General features: G+C 48.8%; 1 pseudogene; it reads right to left on the bottom strand.

Moving 5' to 3' along the window:
- Positions 1-15,007: 15,007 nt before the first annotated feature.
- On the bottom strand, positions 15,008-21,736 carry LOC133755439 (caytaxin-like; annotated as a pseudogene).
- Between the last annotated feature and the right edge of the window lie 727 nt (positions 21,737-22,463).

The following is a 22,463-nucleotide window of genomic DNA, read 5'->3' as shown; positions in this document are numbered from 1 at the left end:
ATTATTCTGACAAGAACATTCTTTTGAGAATAAGTAGTAAGTTCTATTTACCAAAATAAACCCTACCCCAGGTGATGGATACCTGGCACTAAATACTAAAATCAGAACAAGGCCATAAACCACATTTCTCAGATGAATGAGTCTATTGATTCACTAATTCTGAAGGACCTGAAAGCATTGCAATATAGACTTTAAATTTTATTAAATCAGTTCTCTCCCCAAATGATTGACTTGGCCAGGGCTAGGCCAGGCTGAAGCCAGGAGCTTCATCTGGGTCTTGCACCTGGATAAAGGGGCCTAAGGACTTGGGCTATCTTCTGCTGTTTTCCCAAGCACATTAGTAGGGAGCTGGATTGGAACTGGAGCAGCCTGGACTAGAATTGGTGCCCATATGGGATTCTGGCACTGTTGGCAGTAGCTTAACTCATTTTGCCACAATGGCAGCCCCAGCACATATGATTTTTGCCAATGCATATAAAAATATCTTTTCATTATATTTAACTGCAAACTAAAACTAACTGTGTATGGAAAATGTTTTTATCAATCTGTTGGTATACTTTGGTGGGTTATAGTAAATGTGACTTTAACAGATAAATATATTAATTCTTACCCATGGCCTGTATCATTCTCTGAATCTATGTCAAGTATTATTGAATAAGAAAACAAGTATGTATTGATGACAAGTACAAAACATTTAGTGTTTTGCATTGTATGCACTTGTAGTAGATGTTCAAGGGTTCATAATTTGTATCTTTTTTCCTTTTGTCAATTCAAATCAACATTTTGTTAATGATATAGGAGAAAGTACCCCAGATAGAGGGTATTTGTAAAATCTAAATGACTTTTATGAAACATTTGTTTATCCATTAAAGATATTTTCTTAATTGGATACTTGAAGGTTAATAGAAAATAAAACAAAGAATATAGAATACATCCCTTCTTGGTTTTAAAGACCCACATCCCAAATGCTGCCATCTAATGAAAAATATTTTTTCAAAAGGAAGTGAAGAAAATGCCTTTAAAATCAAGGATTGTAAGAAAATAAAATTTAAAGTTTTTGAATGTTAATACAAACTGTTATTTATAGCAGAATTTGCACATTGATCAAATGTTTTTGAGTAATTTATTATAATAAATATAGGTCATTATACTAATACATTTGGGAGTAATGATGAATTTGAGGAAGTCTTTAAAATAAGAAACTTCTAATTTAATAGTGAAATATGATGTTTCACAACTCTCCATTGCAGGGAAGTATGCTGGTAAGTGCCAAGTGGTAATGTAATTTCATAATCACAGAAAAGAAGGCTGAAGGCTCCTAAGTTACTTCTGATATTAAGAGAAGAATTCAGGAAGTCTTTTCAAGGGTGATGAATGAAGGCACAGAGGAAAACACTAAGGAACAATTCCTGCTATCTTGCCTTACTACCAAGGACTAATAAGACATGAGAATCATTTTCAAATAAAAATCTGCAGACAATAAAAATTCAATTTCCTTGATTATGTTACTGTGTATATTATAGATAAAATGATCGTTTTGAATTTTACTACAGGTGAACATGAACACCTAAGTCCATCATAGATGCTAAGGTGCTTATTTTGCAATTCAGACTTTTATATATAGCTTTAGTGTTTTAAAACCTGGCATATCTGTTCTCCATGAATAAGGAAGAAAAGACTGTATTTTTTAAAGATTTATTTATTTATTTGAAAGTCAAAGTTACACACAGAGAGAAGGAGAGATGGAGAGAGAGAAAGAAAAGCCTTCCATCCATTGGTTCACTCCCCAGTTGGCCACAACAGTTGGAATTGCACCAATCCAAAGCCAGGAGCTTCTTCTCGGTCTCCCACATGGGTGCAGAGGCCTAAGGACTTTGACCATCTTCAACTGGTTGCCCAGGCCATAAGAGAGAGCTGGATCAGAAGTGGAGCAACCAGGAATTGTAACAGGGCCCATATGAGATGCCAGCACTGGAGGTGGTGGCTTTACCTGCTATGTCACAGAGCCAGCCCTGACTGTATTTGTTAAGTGAACAAACCTATGGCACACCTCTTTGTATGCTTTAACTGTGTATATGAATTGTCATCATCATAGTAAATTTATCAGCTATGTGTATTCTGTCTTATTTGAAGATTTCAACTCTAGGTCCCTAAAGAATTTCCTCTTGGTAAAAATTCACAAATTTCTCTTCCTTTAAAATATTGAAGCTGTGGATTTATTTTTCTTGCCTAATGGTTCTGCTGACAACTTCCAGGACTATATTGAATAGCAATGGTGAAAGTGGGCAAGCCTTTTTATCTAGTTGCAGACCTCAGTGCAAATGCTTCTAACTTTCGTCCATTGAATATGATACTGGTTGTGTGTTTGTTATCTATTGTCTTGATTGTGCTGAGGAATGTTCCTTATATACCCAATTTGCTTAATATTTATATCATGAAAGGATGTTGTATTTATCAAATGCCTTCTCTGCATCTTTTGAGATAATAATATGGCTTTTACGCTTCAATTTGTTGATATGATGTGCCACATTTACTGATTTGCCTATGTTGCACCATCCCTACATACCAGGGATAACTCCTATATGGTCCTGGTGAATGATCTTTCTGATGTGTTGTAGGATTCGATTGGCTAGTATTTTGTTGAGAGTTTTTGTGTCTATTTTCATAAGGGACATTGGTCTGTAGTTCTCTTTCTATATTTTTTCAGGTTATGGAATTAGATGATACTGGCCTCATAGAAGGAGTTTGGGAGGAATTAACCCCTTTCAATTATTTTAAATACTTGGAGAATAATTAGAATTTGTTCTTCTTTAAAGGACTGGTGGGCCGGCGCCATGGCTCACTAGGCTAATCCTCCACCTGCAGCGCTGGCACCCCAGGTTCTAGTCCTGCTTGGGGCACTGGTACTGTCCTGGTTGCACCTCTTCCAGTCCAGCTCTTTGCTGTGCCCCAGGAGTGCAGTGGAGGATGGCCAGGTCCTTGGGCCCTGAACCCACATGGGAGACCAGAAGGAAGCACCTGACTCCTAGCTTTGGATCAGCGCAGTGAACAGGCCACAACACACCAGCCATAGCGGCCACTTGGGGGGTAAACCAATGGAAAAAGGAAGACCTTTCTCTCTGCCTCTCTCTCGCACTGTCTAACTCTGCCTGTCAAAAAAAATAAATAAATAATTTTTTTTTAAAAAGGATTGGTGGAGTTCAGCAGTGAACCCGTCCAGTCCTGGGCTTCTCTTTGCTGTGAGGATCCTTATTACTGATTCCATTGCTATCTTGATTATTGGTCTGTTTATGTTTTTTGTCTTCATGACTACAATATGGTAGACTGTATGTGTCCTGAAATATATCCATTTCTTCTAGATTTTTCAGTTTGTTGGATAAATGGATTTAATAATTATGAATATGTGGTTTTGAGTTCAATTTCTCAATTAAATAAAAGATCATTTAGCTTGTTTTCCTTCCTCCCTTCTCATCAGTTCAAATATGTGGGTTCCCTGTAAGTTTCACTATCAACTGTGTCAGTGAGACCACATGTCTCAGTTGCCTTGGTTAAGTCCTATTTTACCCCAATCTGGTGTCCTGCACTGCTTAAAATTTTCTGAATTTATCATTTTTAACAAAAAATTTACTTATTAATTCCATTCATGGAAGTCAAGTTGGGTTAGGACAACCTTCACATTGCATTTCCAGATTCTGCCATAGTATCTTATTGTGGTATATGAGACTTTTTTTTCTGTTAGTAGGTATTTCACTTTAACAAATTGTTCAGTCTGCAAGACACTTAGAACAATCTTCCCTCTTTATTGGATCTTTTCTAAATGCAACATACTTACTATCTCCCTTACAAGGACAGCATGCAGAGCACCAGCTCATAGAATGAAATGTTCCTCTAAAGAAGTAGCTAGGCAGAACAAATGCCTTCTTGTTTTGAATAGTGATGGTGAGGGAAGGAATTACCGGTTTATCCTGATGTCCCTTGGTCTACCAGCTCATTGCCTCCTGTGACAAGCCTGAGGTTGGGTTGTGTTAGTGGGAAACTTAACACTCTTGTCTATGTACACAAGAATTATGTGTATATGGCCTAATAGCTGCTAAGCTATTGCTTTTCTTCTTTTTTAACTATCTTTGAACCACTACTTGTTAATATCATCCAACATAATTACTGGTATTTAGCCACTGTTGATGTATGTGAGACCTTCTGATTCCTGTTTTTCCCCTTTACAACACTGATTTGGGACACAAAATCCTAAGGTGCTGCCACATTACTGCTTAGTTTCTCCCATGGGTATATGGTCGTCCCTCACTTTCCTAGATCATTTTCAGGATAATCACAGCTTGTCTCAGATAGGAAGTTTCAATGCTCTCCCAGTCACCTAAATAATTGTAGTTCACCTTCTGACTTCCCACAAAACACCTTGCAGCAGGTTTTACAATTACCAAGAACTTACTGAAGATTTCAGGACAAATAGGAACATAATACAGTCACACACCTGCACATCCACCAGGTAAACCAACATAAAGATGTGTTGGAAGCTTGTATCAAGTTAGAAGACACCTCCATCTTATATTGTAATGATTCCTTCACACTACACCAAGAAAACACACCAGGCTTTGGAAACCTGAATAATTTCATCATAGTCATTATATCCCTCCACAGACTATATCAAGGGGAAATCTGCTCCCACCCTACAGGGAGAGAAACAACTGTATACACACTCAGCATATATGGGGCACCACTAAGGGCACAGCCAACATCACATTCTGCAGCAGCCAGGAGAAACCAGGGCTACCCACCTCAGCATGAATGTCCCCAACTCAGAAGGAGACAAAGAGAGCAAGTCCCACTCACCTGGACCCTGAATTTATCCACTTGTGCTGAATGAACCTCCTAACCAGAAAAACAAACTCCAAGTCAACAGTGAGTTATCTAAAAATCAGTGGCCTCTAACTGCAGTGGAACATGGAGGGGTGCTGGACAACAGTGACATCATAGAACCAGCTCTGTCACAATGGTGCACTCTATGTACAGGAGGGCCAGGGCCAGCCTCCTCAACCCACTGAATAATAAAAATCTCCAGAGGTGGGGTTCTTGAGGCCTCCCCAGGGCACAGGTGAAGATCTGGGACAGGTATTCCATGTGACCAGGTATGCACTGCTCTCTGTCTATACAAGGCCCTGCTATACAAGACCCCATGTTCCTGCAGGTCTCTACTTTCTACTCATCCTCTTCCTTCAATGCACTTACATTTTACAACAATGTTTAAGGCCCTTTTATTTTTAATTAACATAGTTACTCACCTGAAAGGGAGAATATGGTATAGGGACAAAATCAGATAAATGTATTATTTCGTATTTTTTCTATGTCAAAATCCTATGGCTTTTGTTTCTATGTCAAATTTCTGTAAGTATTTTATAGCCTTTGTATTTCCAAATGTTTTAATTATTTGATAGAGAGAGAGAATGAATTTCTCACTCCAAATTCCCACAACAGTTAGGATTAAACCAGAACAAAGCCAGGAGCCAAGAACTCCATCCCAGTTTCCCAGGGAGGTGGTAGGAACCTAAACATGCATGCTATCACCTTCTGCTTCCTAGGGACATTAGAGGGAAGCTGGATCAGAAGGCCACAATTACTGGGACTTACACCAGGCCCTCTGATATGGGATTTCAGTCTCATGTGGAGGCTTAAACAGCTACTTCAAAACAACCACCCTTGAAACATATTTTGAAACCCCTTATAGATCAATGAAATTTTCAGGCACAGTGATGATTTGGGAAAGATAGAAAAATGAAGACAAAACATGATGAAAATTGTTACTTTATATCACATGAAAAATTGGAAATTATTCCTTTCAGGGTACAGTGGGGAACTGCTTTGGGAACTCTGCATCCCATATCAGAGTGCGTGGCTTTGAGTCACGGTTCTGCATCTCACTCCAGCTTTCTGCTAATGCACAACATGGGAAGCAGCAGATGACTCTGGCACTCATGTCCCTGCCAACTCAAAGACCCAGATCAGTTTTCTGACTCTTGGCTCTGTCCTGGCCCATCGTTGGCAGTGAGCCAGTGAATGCAAGATTCCTGCTTCTCAAATGAAAAATGAATATGTGAATAAAAAACTCTATGGAAACTGTCCTTTTAAAAAGATTTATTTATTTATTTAGAAGTCAGTTACAGGGAGAGAATGAGAGAGAGGAAGACACAGAGAGAAGGATCTTCCATGTGCTGGTCACTACCCAGGTGGCCACAACAGCCAGTGCTGTGCAAGGCCAAAACCAGGAGCCAGGAGCTTCTTTACATTCTCATGTGGGTAGCAGGGATCAGGTTACTTAGGCCATATCCTGCTGATTTTCCCAGGCCACTAGCAGGGAGGTGGATCAGAGATGGAGCAGCTGGCTCACTAACTGGCACCCATGTGTGATGCTGGCATTGTAGGAAGTGGCCCCTGGAAAGTATGCTTTTAATATCAAGGGAAACATGGTTAAATTGCGTTGAAGGTGGTAGGTAATATGACAAATAGAAAGTTATGTAACAGTGAAAAATGAGACAAAATTATATAAGTTTTAGATAGTATGCTGATATACTTGAAATTCTAAAAGAACTATAAAAATAGCACAAAAAGATAATTTTGCTGGTTGAATATAAATATTTTTCAAACACTACTCTTCATAAGTAGAAACAATAATGAGAAACTATGATGGAAAGAAAGATATAAATGCTTAGAATAAAATGAAGCAGCAGCAGGAAATCTATGTAAGCAATAATGCCAGACAAAATTTAAAAAAAAAAGGGAAATGGAAAAGTTTGAAAGGAGAGAGGAACAGAAGAACAGAGCCACTGTGTGTGTGTGTCTGTGTGTGTGGTGCATAGAAAGATTTTGACAATAAGGAACTGGTTTGTGTGACTGTGTAAGGCTGCAAGGTGAAAATAGGCCACAGCATCTGCCAGGTGGGAAATCATTGAAAGCAAAGGGTACAGAGCTGCTCTGAAGGAGTTGGCTCGTAATGCTGAAATTGCTTCTGATGATTTTAAACCAAACTGGAGATGATTAGGACACTGAGCGACATTTAGTGAATTAATCTTTTCTGCTTTTTGCATGCTAAATCACTCATGAGAAGAGGGTGATTGTCATCTGTGGTGTGTATTTTCTATAAGGTGATTTTAAAGTTCATGGGGGAAATTAGCATGAAGAATTTCTAAAAATAAAACACAATGAGAGGTGACAATTCTTTCTAGATTTAGACAATAATTTGAAGACACAGACATTTAAATAGAAAGTTACTACTGAATGATCAGATAGAAAAGTCAAGGAAGAATATAGACAACAAATCAAATTAAATAAATATAAATATATCTTAATGGAAGCAGGTCTAATTTTACCCACAAGAAAATAAACATACATAAAAGAAAACTGAGATTGTCATTTTAGCTGGTGTTTATATTTCTTGTTGGATATTATAATTAATAATAATAATTTACTTGTTGGATATTATAATTAATTACTGACAAATTATGTCTTTTAATATAGACTGGATTAAAATTATGTCTTTGCAAGAATTGATGCAGGGGGCAGGGTGGGTGAGAGGGGTTAGGGGAGGATGGGAGAGGGTTGGTGGAGCAAGGGAGTAAGGGGAAGTGTGGTTGTCTTCTTGGAACTGTACCTATGGAATGGGTAAGATCTGCTCCCATTATATTAATAAAAATTAAAACAAAAATTCATATTCACATTATAAACATATTGATATATGTTTCATGAAAATAAAAGCAGTACCTTCTTACTATAGAATATTTGGATAATAGAAACATAGAAGGATGAAAAAGGAGAAAAAAGTAAACTTGGATACCAAATACCATAGCATGACAGATCAGAAATGATACAGGAATCAGAAACTCTTAGATATTGTGGAGGAGAATATAAATTATTGAGGTCCACCATGAAGGCCCTCTCCGACACAACTGTCTCCCCCAGAAATGCAGTTTGTATCTGTCTAACCCAAGTGTACTGCAGTTTCTGAGATCCATATAAAAGTGATTACCTGCAATGTCCTAATTTTATTAGGGTGTCATTCAATAAATACAGAACATCCAAGCTGCTGTATTACTCATGTGGCCACGAGGCCTATGCTTGGATTTAAGATGGCAGCAGGGGTGGTGGCATGTGCAGTGGGATGTCAGTCAGAGGCTGGGGTGGGTTGCAGGGGCTGTGGCAGGAATTTAGATGCTGGCAGAGGCATCTCTTAAAATCCAAAGAGATGGGCCAGTGCCTTGGCGTAGTGGGTAAAGCCACCACCTGCAGTGCCTGCATCCCATATGGGTACCGGTTGGAGTCCTGGTTGCTCCACTTCTGATCCAGCTCCCTGAAAATAGCTTAGGAAAGCAGAAGACATTGGTCTAGATGCTTGGACTCCTGCACCCACATGGGAGACATGGAGAAAGCTCCTGGCTCCAGGCTTCAGATACGCCCAGCTCCAAGCATTGAGTTCATTTGGGGAGTGAAGCAATGGATAGAAGATGTTCTCTCTCTCTCTCTCTCTCTCTCTCTCTCTCTCTCAACTTTGCCTTTCAAATAAGTAAAGTAGTCTTAAAAAAAGAAGCCAAAGAGAGATTCTCACAGGGAGAACACATACAACTCCACATACTTCATGCAGAGATCTGACCTTCTCGTTTGATGTTGCTTTTATTGGCTCCATAATGACCATGCGGCTCTGATGGCTGTGACCGGTCCCCTAACACACTGCTACCATTTCTGGTGCCTGCACCAGTGATCACTGTTTACCAAGGCTGGAGATATGCTTTCAGCAACATATCTGTTTATTGCCAACAGGACCCCAAATACAGACATCAATATTGTGGTCAGGTGGACAAGATGGGCTCCAAATCCCTGAACTTCCTGGATTTGAAAAACCCATTTTTCTGATACACAGGCATAGAGGCCTTACACTACTGGTTCCCATTATGAACCCCATCTGAGGCCATATGGAACTTGGACAGCACCTGCAACCTCAGCAATGGGATGGCCATTCCTGTGATGTGTGCTCTACCCACTCCCTGACTGGTGCCACTGGTGGCAGCTTCATTCATAGGCCACAAGGACCTGATTCTTTTTGTGAATGCAGGGATTGTCAGTGACACTGCCTCTTGGACAGGCTGAATAAGAAGCACAGTGATTGTTCTAGTCTCCTTAAACAGTGGTGGTGGTGGGTCCAGTACCCACTATGCAATCACTAACCAATTTACTATGAGCAGTCCTGCCATCTACATGGCCAACTCATGTCCATCATTACTAACACAATGCACTATGGAGCTAAGTGCCTCTGCCCTCAACAGACTGACAGCCCTGTAAACCAGATGAAGGCCCTGACCTGCCTGCTGCACAGCAGCTGTCCATGTTTAACTGGAGGAGCCCAGGCATCCAGCCATGTCTCTGCTTTTGGAACTTGGAACTCTTTATACCATATTGCTGTTGCTGCCCATGTTCTGGAACTCAGCACATGCCACTGTCATCCTTTACATAAAATCACATCAGGAGATTCCCTCATCACCAACCTTCCACCCTGCTCTTTACTACCTGATGCTCATCTGACAGCTGCTGTCACAGGCCTTTTGGGTCTGACAGCTGCAACTAGGTGGGCTGGGAGGAGAGGGAACAGGTATTAACCATCCCAGCTGGCCGGACACCCCCTTTCCACCATGAGGCTTTGGTCACCATGGGTGTGGCAAGCTGCTTTTTAGTAAATTATTTATTTTTGACATGAAACAGTGTCAAGTACCAGACCCTCTGAGAGACCCAGCCAGCAACCCTCTCTCTCATCAGACTCAGAGGCTCAGTGGTGAGGAGCAGTCTTGTTGAGTATTCAGGGAACATTGGGGCAAAGCCCTGAGGGAACTCCCTCTCCCAGAATTTCCTCACATTTATGTGTATGACCCACCCCAGCTGTCTGAAGGCCTCCATCAGACCCTGCCTCTTGCTACCCTTCTGTCTTGGAGTCCCTGCAGGTCCCTCTCCCACCCCACAACAAGAGCTGGTACAGGTGGCCAGCAGGGAAGGACACCATGGACCCCATGGGGTAGACACAGAAACATGAACATTTGTCATGCAATGTGTTCCATGCTGTTTCCTCATAGCTAATGTTAGACCTGTGTTTCCCTCCATACCCACGGTTACTACAATCCCTAGTGCCATGATGCCATTTTTCTTCCTGCCAATCTGGGAAGGGACCAGGCAGGGACCTCTCCCTCATAGTAAGGAAAAATAGAAAGATAAAATCAGCAAAAGAGGAAATGTATGTTTCAAACAATAAGTATGGTATATAAAATGTAACAGCATGTGATTTTACAAAGTTATAAAAGCACAATTATAGTATTATATGCAAGATTTATCAGTTGGACACCATAACAAAATTCAGACCAGTAACTTTATTGTTCTATTGTTGGTTCTGAAAAAAAGGCAATAAAGTATAGATTGAATGGGTGGAATATCTCTGAAAGTGGAGACTGAAGTGATATGCATTGCATTTAAGGGTGAATATTTACATAATTGAACAGCAAGGAAGATATTTTTCACTACATTAACAGCTTACAAAATAAATAAAAATGTTTCAATCATTAGAATATTAAAGTTAATGCATCTTAACCCCATCACACCACATTCCTTTGTCAACCTCCCAAATTCACCACCTCTATATATGGGAAAATTATTTTTGCTTAAAACTATGCACACTATAGTATAATGATTTTTATTTTCATTATCTATTTTGATTTTTTGCATTGTTTCAGTTTGTATGTTTTCAAATACATTTATTTTCCATTCATAATCAGATATTAGCCCTATGACTTTATGTTAATTTCCATTGTAATACCTTCAAGTGTGTTAATATTTGATTTTTATTTTAACTCATTTTTGTATTTTTTATTTTTAAATACAGCATACAGAGTTAATTATGATAATTTTGTTATATTTGTTTCTGTGTGTCAACATGACTTGCATGGTATCTGTTAGCACTTCCTGTTTAACTATTACTGTAGTTCAAAAATATTTGAACAAAAATCTCTGCTGTGATGTATTCTCTTGAAAAAATAAGGTGAAAATGGAAGTCATTGAGATAATTTCCTTGGAATTCTCTTTATAATGGAGGAAGCTTTTGCTGCAAATCATTTTCCTTGTTCCTTCCTGAAACACAGACAGTGTGTTGGTCATACAGCAGCTAATTTGTAGCCATGAGCTAAGAATACAGGGAATGTAAGTCACATTGTCAAGATCATGTCAGCCGGCGGCCGTGGCTCAATAGGCTAATCCTCCGCTTAGTGGCGCTGGCACACCGGGTTCTAGTCCCGGTCGGGGCAAAGGACTCTGTCCCAGTTGCCTCTCTTCCAGGCCAGCTCTCTGCTGTGGCCCAGAAATGCAGAGGAGGATGGCCCAAGTGCTTGGGCCTTGCACCCCATGGGAGACCAGGAGAAGCACCTGGCTCCTGCCTTTGGATCAGCGTGGTGTGCCAGCCGGCGGCGGCCATTGTACGGTGAACCAACAGCAAAGCAAGACCTTTCTCTGTCTCTGTCTCTCTCACTGTCCACTCTGCCTGTCAAAAAAAAAGATCATGTCACTTTAAGATCATGTCACTTTTACACTCTCAGATTACCATATTACCAGCAGATCAAGTAATTTGGGAAGCTTTATTACATAGGAAAAATACCAATGATTTCAGTAAGCCCATGGGATCAGTTTTCCATATATGTAGGTTTATTCTTAACTGAAGAGAAACAATATATCCTTTTTTATTTTGTTTAGTAAGCACAATTGTCATCAGTCAAGCCCCTCATCTCCTACCCAGGTTGTCCCTTATGGTACTTTAGTCTCCCACAAATGAGGCATGAAGTCTTTCTGATATTAAGGAAAAGACTTCCCAGTGTGTGTACCCCTTTAGCTTCAACACAATCCTAACATTACTTCAGGAATATAACTATGAGAAAGATTTATCAAGTAATATAGATATCTTGTAGACTATAATAATACTATTTTAAAGTATCTAAAATGATGTTTGCTGTTCCTCCTATCTGTTGTATTAAAAGACACTTAATTAAAATTAATCTAAATAAAAATAGCAGTTATGTTTACTTGTTCATGAATTCACTTTTGTAGTTTTCTTTTTCACAATAAACACATGCCTAGAGAAAGTAGTTTTCAAGATGTTTCCTAAAACAAATTTCCTTTAGCTTAATAATTTAAGTAAATAACTCTGAGAGGGCATACTAACACTTGGCTGTTAACTGTGCATGCACAATTCCAACTAGTAATACCTGGCTCATTTTGTTCTTTATTATGTACTGTTATCTGCAAAATAGCTGTTATTTTAAGGTGAGTGTTATAGCACAGTATGTTAAGCTGACACTTAGAATGCACACATCAATCCACGTTCCTGCTAATCTATTGTGAGAAGCAGATATTGGCCCAAGTACATGGGTTGCTGCCATCAACTTGGAGACCTGGATGAAGTTGCTTCTTCTTGGCTTTGGCCTGGCCCAGCTCCAGCTCTTGAGGGCATTTGGGGAATGAAACTGAAAAGTTCTCTCTCTCTCTCTCTCTCTCTCTCTCTCTCTCTCTCTCTCTCTCTCTCCTCTCTTTGTTATTCCCTCGCCTTCTCTCTCTCTCCCTTTCCCTCTGTATCTTCCTGTTTCTCCATTTCTAACATTCTATCCTTCCAAAAATAAGTATCTTTATAATAGAATATCCAATGTACCCATAGAAAAACTTCATTTTTATATTTTTTGTGCAGAAATTAAAGCTGAAAGCAGTGTTTGACATGATTTGTTTAATATACATGAATAAATTAATATATAGGAATATATATATAAATAAATGTTAAAGTTATTAACCTTCTATTGGAGCAGACATTTGGCTTAGTAGTTAAGACACTGGTTAACAGGTTATGCCCCATGTCTGAGTGCATCAGTTTGAGTCCTCTCTAACTCCTGACTCCAATTTCTTGACAATGCAGACCATGGGATTAATCCATGGCTTAAGTAACTGGGTGCTTTCCACCTACAGAGCAGACCTGGATTCAGTTTCTAGCTCCTGGTTTTAACCTCTCGCTTGGCTGCTGAAGCCATGTAGGAGGTGAACCAGGAGATGGGAGTTCTCTGTTTCTTCCTTTGTCTCCAAGATAAACAAATATTTTTAAGTTAAAAAGAATATAATGTATTTTACCTAGAAACCTTTTTTAATGCATAAAATGTCACACATTTCATATGTATAAATTTAGGAACATAGTGGTCCTTCCCACCCTACACTCCCTCCCAACTGCACACCCACCCTTCTTCCTTCTCCCTCTCCTATTCCCATTCTTATTTTTTACAAATATTCAGTTAACTTTATACACATAAGATTAATTATACAAGAGTTCAAGAAACTCAACAAGAGCAAAGGAAACAAAACAGTTCAATAAACAACATGAAAAAAAAAAAAACCTTGTTCAACATTCGAGATAAGGGCTGTTCAAAATATCGCCTATCTCAGTGTCGATTTCACTTCTGTAGATTACCTGTTAGGTGCTCTGTTAGTTACCATAGATCAGGGAGATCTTATCAATCATGAATTGAGCTGTAATGAACATGCAGTTACAGAAAACATTTTTGAGTAAATTCCTAGGAGTGAGATGACTGGGTCATATGGTAGGTCTTTGTTCAGATTTCTGAAGTACCTCCATAACGTATTTCAAAATGGCTGTAACAGTTTACATTCCCACCAACAGTGGATTAAGATATCTTTTCCCCACATGCTTGCCAAGATTTATTTTTTGTTGATTTCTGTATGAGATGCATTCTAACTGGGTTGTGGTGAAAATTTATTGTGGTTTGGATTTACATTTCCATGATGGCTAGTGATCCTGAGCATTTTTCCATGTGTCTGTTGGCTATTTTAATTTCCTCTTTTAGAAATGCCTGTTTAAGTCATTTGGACATTTCTTTTTTTTTTAATTTATTTTTGACAGGCAGAGTGGACAGTGAGAGAGAGACAGAGAGAAAGGTCTTCCTTTGCCGTTGGTTCACCCTCCAATGGCCACCGCGGTTGGCGTGCTGCGGCCGGTGCACCACGCTGATCCGATGGCAGGAGCCAGGTGCTTCTCCTGGTCTCCCATGGGGTGCAGGGCCCAAGGACTTGGGCCATCCTCCACTGCACTCCCTGGCCACAGCAGAGAGCTGGCCTGGAAGAGGGGCAACCGGGACAGGATCGGTGCCCCGACCGGGACTAGAACCCGGTGTGCTGGCGCCGCAAGGCGGAGGATTAGCCTAGTGAGCCGCGGCGCAGGCCATTTGGACATTTCTTAACTAGATTATTTTGTTGTAGTCAAGTTTATTGAACTCTTTAAGATTCTGCATGTTAATCCTCTATAATTTTCCTAGTTTGCAAATAATTTCTCCCATGCTGTCAATTGTCTCTTTGCTTAGTGTTTCCTTTGCAGTGCAGTTTCTCAACTTGATGCAATCACATTTGTCAGTTAGGGCTTTGATTCTGTGTGCTTCTAGGGCCTTTTCCAAGAAGTGTTTCCCTATGCCAATGTCTTGCAGAGATTCTCCAATGTTCCTTAGTAACTTGATGGTCCTCTAGGTTTAGGACATTGATCCATTTTGAGGGATTTTTGTGTAGATGTAGGGTTGGGGTCTTATTTCTTACATCTGCATGTAGAGATCCAGCAGTCCCAAAACATTTGCTATAGAGACTGACCTTGCAGCAGGGATTGATTTTAGCTCCTTTGTCAAATTTAAGTTGGTTGAAGGCCCATGGATTTATTTTAGGTGTTTCTATTCTGTTCCATTGGTCTGTTTTATTTATTTATTTATTTATTTATTTATTTATTTATTTATTTTTTGCTAGTACCAGCCTTTTGATTATAACTGCACTGTAGTATGTCTTGAAAACAAATGCTTCCCACAAGCCAAAGGCAGCTGAGGGGCCCGGAGGCCCAGGCGGCGCGCCCACGCCCACGCCCACGCCCTCACCTCCTGTCCATCGTCTATCTGGTAGCACTTCTTGAGCCCCGCTGAGGCCTTACGTCCTGCCCGGCAGCTTGGCGCCATTCAGGTACAGGATCCTTCCTGTAGTCCTTGGCCACCAGGAGCTCCAGGCTGCTGATGAGGTAGCTGCGCCGGGCAGCGGGGTCAAGACCGCCGCGCCAGGCCCGGGCCTCCCCCACAGGCCTCAGGGATCCGGGGTTCCTGCTCAGGCGAGGCGTGGGGCTCCGAGGAGGGGACGCGGGCTCTAGGGAGAGGCGGGGGTGTCTGAAGGGGCGCGGGCTCTAGGGAGGGGCAGGGGGTTCTGGGAATGGCTGGGGGACTCTGGGGAGAGGGCCTTGTTCCAGCCCCTCGGGCCCCCGTCGGGTGGGTCTTGGGGGTGAACTTGGCAGCCCAGCTCTGCGCACAGGGGACCTGGGCGTCCCCGCCCCGCCGCCCGACTGTTCCTGGAGGAACTCTGGGGGTCCAGGAGTGAGAGTGGTAGTGATGGACAAATGTCACTCATCCTCCCAGTGAAACTGTGACCTGGGTCCGGAGACTGAGCCTGGCCGGGGCAGCTGCGGGTGTGGACGCGGGGGGCACCCAGCCTGCGGGGGCGGCATGGCGGGCGGTGACAGGGGTGACAGGCATGTGATAGCAGTGGTGGTGGTGGTGGTGGTGATGGACGTGTGATGGGGATCAGGGTGGCAGTGTTGGTGTTCACCGTAGTGTTGGCGGTGATGATGATTATGGTGATGGTAGTGTTGGTGATGGACATGTGTGGTGGTGGCAGCTGCCGAGTCCCAGGGCCCAAGGGAAGGCCCAGGCTCCGTGAGTGGGGCCAGCAAGGCAGAGAGCCTGGGTGAGCGGGTCCTTGCGCCCGGCCCCACCCTGGCCCCACCCCGCCGGCTCCGCCTGTCCCAGGCCCCGCCCCAGCCCCGCCCCGCCCCAGCCCCGCCCCGCCCCGCTTTCAGGACAGGTTCTCTCTCCCTGATGTAGTGGTGGTCAGCGCAGCTGCTGTAGGGAGGAAGCAGGCAGCGAAGATGGTGATGGCGTTGAGACCCTCGCCATGGTAGCCTGGGGAAAGGCGGCCAAGGGCGGCCATCACCGAGCTCCAAGCCACGCAAGCTCCACCACCCGCCCACAGTGGGCACGGAGGGGCTGCCGGCCCGGCAGGGGGTCCGACCTCCGGGGTGACCACGGGTGCGGGGGGGGGGGGGTCTGACCTCCGGGGTAACCACTGGCACTCAGGGGAGCCTCACCTTGGGTGGGCACCGGTACCGGGGCCTCACCTCCTGCGTGACCACCTTCCTGTGCGGCCGGATCACGTGCAGGTCGATGCGGGGCTCCTGCTCCCCGATGATGACCTGCACCACAGGCGCCCGTTGGCGGCACCGCTGTCCTCTGCCGCGCCGTCCCCAAACAGGTCCGCGCTGTCCCCAGGCCTGTTCTTGGCGGGGGCACCGGGGTGTCATCTGGAAGCAGCACCCCTGGGCTGGACACGCCGGCCTCTCGCGGCTGCCTTCATTCTCCCACCCTGGCCGCCTGTGCCCTGACAAGACCTGGCTCAAGTGCCACCTCCTCCAGAAAGCCTTCCGTGATTGTGCCTCGCGGACATTTGACTCCTAACACTTCCTGAAGCGAACAGCCAGAGGGCCGGGGTGGGTCACGGTGGGCTGCTTCGTGTCCCCCACCCCTTGGCATAGCCAAGTTGCTGACAGCAGCAGGGGAACTGGGGTCCACAGCTGTGCCATGGGAGTCAGACCCAGTTCCCTTCCGGTCACTCCCCAGGCCTGCCTTGCTGGGGCGGGAGCGTCATCCGGGTCCCCCTGGCCCTGCCATGCTGGGGCCGGAGCGCCATCAGGGTCACCCGGGCCTGCCATGCTGGCCGGGAGCACCCAGGCCACCCCTGCAGGCGGAGTCCGGAGCAGAGCTGGGGAGGGACCCAGGATCTGATGGGGGAAGCGGGCGCCCTCCCGGCCTGCTCTGCCCTGGGGTCCCGCACACAGCGCTCCCCCCTCGGGCTCTCGGGCTCCGCCGTCCTCTCTCTGCGGGGGGCCGCGTCCAGCGCGGACCTCGGGACCCGCGTGTGGTGTGAGGATTGAGACAGGGGCATCCCGGGTCAGACTGGGTGCGGAGCCAGCTCCCTGCGCATGCGCACCCTGGGGGCAGCGGTGAGGGCTCAACTGCCGGGCCCTGCACCCGCGTGGGAGACCCGGATGGAGCTCCTGCTCCTGGCTCCAGCCCCGGCTGTGGTGGCCATGTGGGGAGGGACCCAGCGGATGGGAGCGCGCTCGCTCTCTCTCTGACTGCGTTTCAAATAAATCAGAAGAAAAGCAAATGAAAAGCTAGGAAGAGTGCGATCGCCAGAGCGGATCTGTTTACTGCTCTCCGAAATCCTGGAGCGAAGTCCCTCCTGCCTCCTCCCTGGGCCCCGCCCCCAGTCACCCACTTCTTCCTGGGCTCCGCCCCCACCTGCCCGCTCCTCCCTGGGCCCCCACCTGCCCTCCCTGGCCGTGACGCGAGATTGCCCCACACGCGTGGACATCAGACCTGGCCGATCCTGCTCCGCTTCTCCCGCCAGAGCCCTCGCTGTGGCCACTGGGGCTGTGAGACCCGCGCCTGCCTCCCTCTCCCCTAGCCCCTGCCCGGCCCCTCCACCTCTCGCCACCCCCCAGGCCTGTGCCGGGCACCCTTTCCAAGGACCCCACCCGGTTACCCCTTCCGCCCCCCCGGGCAGTTTGGACAGGGGGCCAGGTCGTCCTGGGCACCTCAGGATTGGAGCAGCGTCCCTGCCCCCGCTCCGTGCCAGCCGCACCCACACTCCGCCCCGCCCTCCGTATCATGGCTGCCCACGCTCGTGGGCGGGGCCGTGTCCCCTCCCGCCAAGTCCCCGCCGTGTCTCCCCCCCCACCCCGTGTCCCCAGCGCCCAGAGCAAGCGCTCGAAACGCCCGGCAGGCAGCGTGCAGTGGTCCCTTCGAGGATCTCAGGGAAGACCCGCGCGGTGGCGACAGGTGCAGGTGTGCATGAACCCCGCGCCATTCCGTGGCCCCCACGGCCCCCGCACCCCGCGCCCGGGGCCGAGACCAGGACAGCCCCGTGGCCCTTACCTTCCCACTCCAGCTCATTGCCGTCGCCCAGGAACTCCAGCGAGTCCGTCTCGTAGGGGGGCCTCGATGTCGTGCACGTTCATGTCCAGGAAGTCGTCGGACAGCAGGGAGCCCTCGCTTGGGTCCAGCGAGATGTTGATCTCCGGGGCCACCTGGGTCTTGCACTTCCGGTGGGCTCCGTTGAAGTTCAGTGCCCCGGGAGGGGCTGGGGCGAGGCCGACAGGACCCGTGGCCACTCGCGCTCCCCTCACTGCCCGCCTGGCGGGGCAGGCGGAGCGGCAGGGCTGGGGCGGGACAGCCGTGGCCGTCCCCTCGAGCCTGCCGGGCAGCGGGGTGGGCACTGGCTGCAGCAGTGAAGGCGCCGCAGTCCCGGCTATGCATCCAGCCAGTCCCCGCGCCTGCGCACCCTGGGCCCCTGCACCGCGTGGGGGACCCGATGGAGCTCCTGGCTCCGGGCTTCAGCCTGGCCCGGCCCTGGCCTTCACGGTCAGGGGAGTGACCCAGAAGGCGGGGTCTCTGTCTCTGACTTTGTCTGTCTCCCGTTCAAATAAATACGTAGAAAAACGCAAGAGGTGCGTCCTGGCAAAAGATGGTCAGGTCACTGTTCTGTACGCGTGTTCGGAACTGCGGACTCGGGAGTGGCCTGGCAGGGAGGTTACCGTCCTGCCAGGTGGGCACCTGAGTCCCAGACCTTGCCTGGTGGAGACAGGCAGGAGACAGAGCCCCCCTCTCAGACCAGGCTCAGCGGGAAGCGGGCTGGGCTTGGGGCGCTGGGTGTGTGTGACGCTGGCGTCGCTCCTCTCCTTGTTGGGGCCAAGGGAGGGCCCAGCAGTGACCTTGACACGGAGGGCTGGTTCCCGCCCGGGAGGCACTGACCCCTCAGTGTGGCCATGTGGCCATGAGGTCAGATTGGAGCCAGAGGGTCACCCACAAGCTTCACACCAAAGGGACCCACCCTGAAAAGTCAAACCCAAGGCGTCTGCCCCACAGGCTTCGGAGCTGTGGGGTGCGGGGGGTTTCTTCTGTCTGCATAGAGCTGCCCGCCTGGGAGTGGTAACTCCGGTTTCATCAGCCCCTGACAGGAGAGGAGTTCTAGCCCAGGATAATCCAACCCGAGTCTCGCGCCCCTGATTCCCATGAGAATTGGGGGCCTGAACTCGATGCTGAGTGACTGCGGGCGGACGCTGCCTGCGCGCCTGCTCGGGGCAGGAGTTGCCACGGGGACCCCTTGTTGGGGCAGCCGCATCCCACACTGTGAGGCTGGGCTGAGTCCTGGGGGGCAGCAGGGAGGGCTCCGGTGCTGGGGCCTGGCTCCCCCATGGGCGTCGCTGTGGCCATCTGGGGACTGAACCAGCAGTGGGGTTCCCTGTTGCGGCTGCTCAAGTCTTTTAAAGTCTTGAAAATGTCTTAAAGATTATTTGGGTGCAAAACGGCCTGCAGCCCACGCACACTTTCCCAGCATGCAGTGTCCTCGCCCCGTGGGCGGGCTGTTGTGGGGGTGTGTGCCGATGTGGAGGCCCAGGAAGATGCTGCCTGCAGGACCCCCACACACACACGGGAGTAGGGCCTTTCTCTCCTGGGCCCTCGGCTGATTAAAGGAGGCCCAGGCACGTTCTAAGTCCACGGATTTAAACATCCTAAAGTTTTATTCATTTACTTATCTACCTTATCTTTTTGAAGGGCAGAGTGAGCAGGGTCTTCCACGCACTGGTTCACTCCGAGTGCCTGCATCCAGGGCTGGGCCAGGCTGAGGCCGGGAGACTGGAGCTCCATCCGGGTCTCCCGTGCGGGTGGCAGGGGCCCCAGCACTTGAGCTGTCACCGCCGCCTCGCAGAGTGTGGACCTGCAGGGAGCTGGAGACAGCAGTGAGAGCCCAGGACTGGACCCAAGCGCTCCACTGCGGGACAGGGGAGCGGCCTGTGGGCAGAGGGCATGGCCCCCGGGCCAGGGGTGCGACCTGCAGGTGGGGGAGTGCCCTGTGGGCGTGGCCTTCTGGCTAGGGCGTGGCCTTGAGCTGGGGAGCGGCTTCTGAGCTGGGGGCGTGGTCTGTGAGCCGGGGTGTGGCCTGGGAGCCTGGCCTGAGGATGGGGGCGTGGCCTGTGGGCCAGGGGCGTGGCCTGCGCGTGGGGGCATGGTCTGTGAGCCAGGGATGTTGCCTGTGGGCTGTAGGAGCGGTCTTTGGGCTGAGTGCCAGCCCTGCGTCACCTCTTTGATCCTCACAAGCTCACTTCCTGTGACTCACAGCTAAGGAACGGGCGGGGCACAGACAAGCTGAGTAACGGGCTCCAGCACGCGCAGCCACGCCCCCGCGGCCCCTCCCCCGCAGGCCCCGGAACCGGGCAGCCCCGTTCCAGTCAGGGCCTCCGGGATCTGCGGGCCCAGCCCCTGCAGAGCCATGCCTGGCGCAGGAAAACTTACAGGCCGGGTCCGCCACCGCGCTGCCCAGCGATTCCGTCCCCGCGTCTTCCCGGAGCGGCCTGCGGCGTCGGCCAGGGCCGGACAGTGCCGCCGGAACGTCCAGCCAGAGGAGGGTGGCATGGCCAGGCGGGGTCCGGCCGAGGGGCTTCAGACAAAACAAGAACAGAGCGCACTTAGCGCTGGTCCCGAGCGCCTCTCTGCTGGGGGCAGAGCACGGTGAGCCCGCACAGGCTGGGAGTCACAAACGCGCACTAAACCCTGGGGACTACCGCCCTGACAGAGCCAGGCTGCTCAGGCCCTCGGGAATCTACGTGGAATCCTCTGAGCTGGGCCTGCAGCCTTGGTTCTTGTAGTTTTGTGTTCTCTTTAGCTCAGCGTGAGAGGCAGAGCTCGAATCCACTGGGTCACCCCCGGGGCCTGGGAAGGCTGAGGGAGCCGAAGCTCAGAGCTCGGCCTGGGCTCCCCTGCGGGTGGCAGGGACCCAGGATGGGCGTCGGCCGGGAGCTGAGTCAGGGGGACCCAGGGTGGGCGTCGGCCGGGAGCTGAGTCAGGGGGACCCAGGGTGGGCATCAGCCAGGAGCTGAGTCAGGGGGGACCCAGGACTGGGACCTGGAATGCAGAGGTCCTAGCAGGTGTTAGGGCCAGCCTGGTGGCACAGCAGGTTAAGCTGCCACCTGTCACACCACCAGTTCACGTCCTGGCTGCTCCATTTCCATTCCAGCCCCCTGCTAATGTGCCTGGGAAGGCAGTGGAGGATGGCCCAAGTGCTGGGGCCCTGCCAGCCACGTGGGAGACCCGAACAGAGCTCCTGGCTCCTGGCTTTGGCCTGGCCCAGCCCCAGCCATTGCCGCCATTTGGGGAGTGAACCAGCAGATGGAAGACCTCTCTCTCTCTGGCCCTCTCTCTGCGTAGCTGTGCCTTTCAAATAAATACACAAATCTTCAGGGGGAGAAAGAAAAGCAGGTGTCTTAACCACTAAGCTGAGCACCCGCTGTCTCTGGGGTCTTGTCCGTTATGTGCAGGGACAAGTGTATCAGAGCTGGGTCACCGTCAGCCATGGAGTCCATGGCCGAGCCGCCAGATAAACACAGGAGATGCGGTGATGACCGCGGGGATCCCCGGCCAACACGCTGGTGAGAGAAGGTGCAAGGGGCTTCGGGGCCGTGCACGGCCCCACCTGGAGGCTCACAGGCCTCACTGCTGGGGCCGTAGGGGCCGCACATGCCTTCCACCTTTGAGACTGGGGGCGCAGCGGGCTCCCCACTCCTGTGTCTTCCCCCCTGAAGACCAGCACCCGTCTGGCCAGTAGAGGGGCCATCTGAAGCCCTAACTGGTTCTCTCCCGCACTCCCACAGCCATGAGAGGTGACCAGGAAATGTCCCACAGGGTCCCTGGGGGAGCAGCCCAAGCAGATCCAAGTGGGGGCACATATGGTGGCCCAGCGCTCAAGAAGCCCATGTGTGCGGCCACCGCCTGGGATGCCCCTGTCCCCAATGGGGTGGCCGAGTTCAAGTCTCTGCTGCTCAGGTACTGGCGCCCCTGCCCCCTCAGGGGATGGAGCTTGGGGCTTGCAGATGGGAGGCCTCTGCCTCTCATATGGATCGGGCTAACAGGATATAAACCCCCAGTCACGGGAGGACTTGGAGACAGCGTTGTTCCATTCACGGGGACCCAGAGAGCCTGGAGGGAAGGCTGCGGGGAGAAACCAAGGGCCGGGCCGCACCGGGCACCCCTGTCAGCTCCCAGTGTGGCTCGCGCTGGACCTGCAGCCACGTGCTCCGGCTCCAGGTGCCCGCGCCACCCTGCCCGTCCCTGGCGCCAGGTTCTGTGCTGGGCCTTTTAGATCCCAGCTGTGGGGCTCTGCTGAGTCAGCAACCAGGGCCTCCTCTCCCAGCGCTGCTGGGTCAGCTGGAAGACAGGGAAGGGGAATGCTTTTTTTTTTATCCCCTC

This window comes from Lepus europaeus, unplaced genomic scaffold (assembly GCF_033115175.1).
Source record: "Lepus europaeus isolate LE1 unplaced genomic scaffold, mLepTim1.pri SCAFFOLD_47, whole genome shotgun sequence".
Classification (NCBI taxonomy): Eukaryota; Metazoa; Chordata; class Mammalia; order Lagomorpha; family Leporidae; genus Lepus; species Lepus europaeus.
The sequence above is the reverse complement of the archived record's forward strand: the minus strand, read 5'-3'. Positions and strand labels throughout refer to the sequence as shown.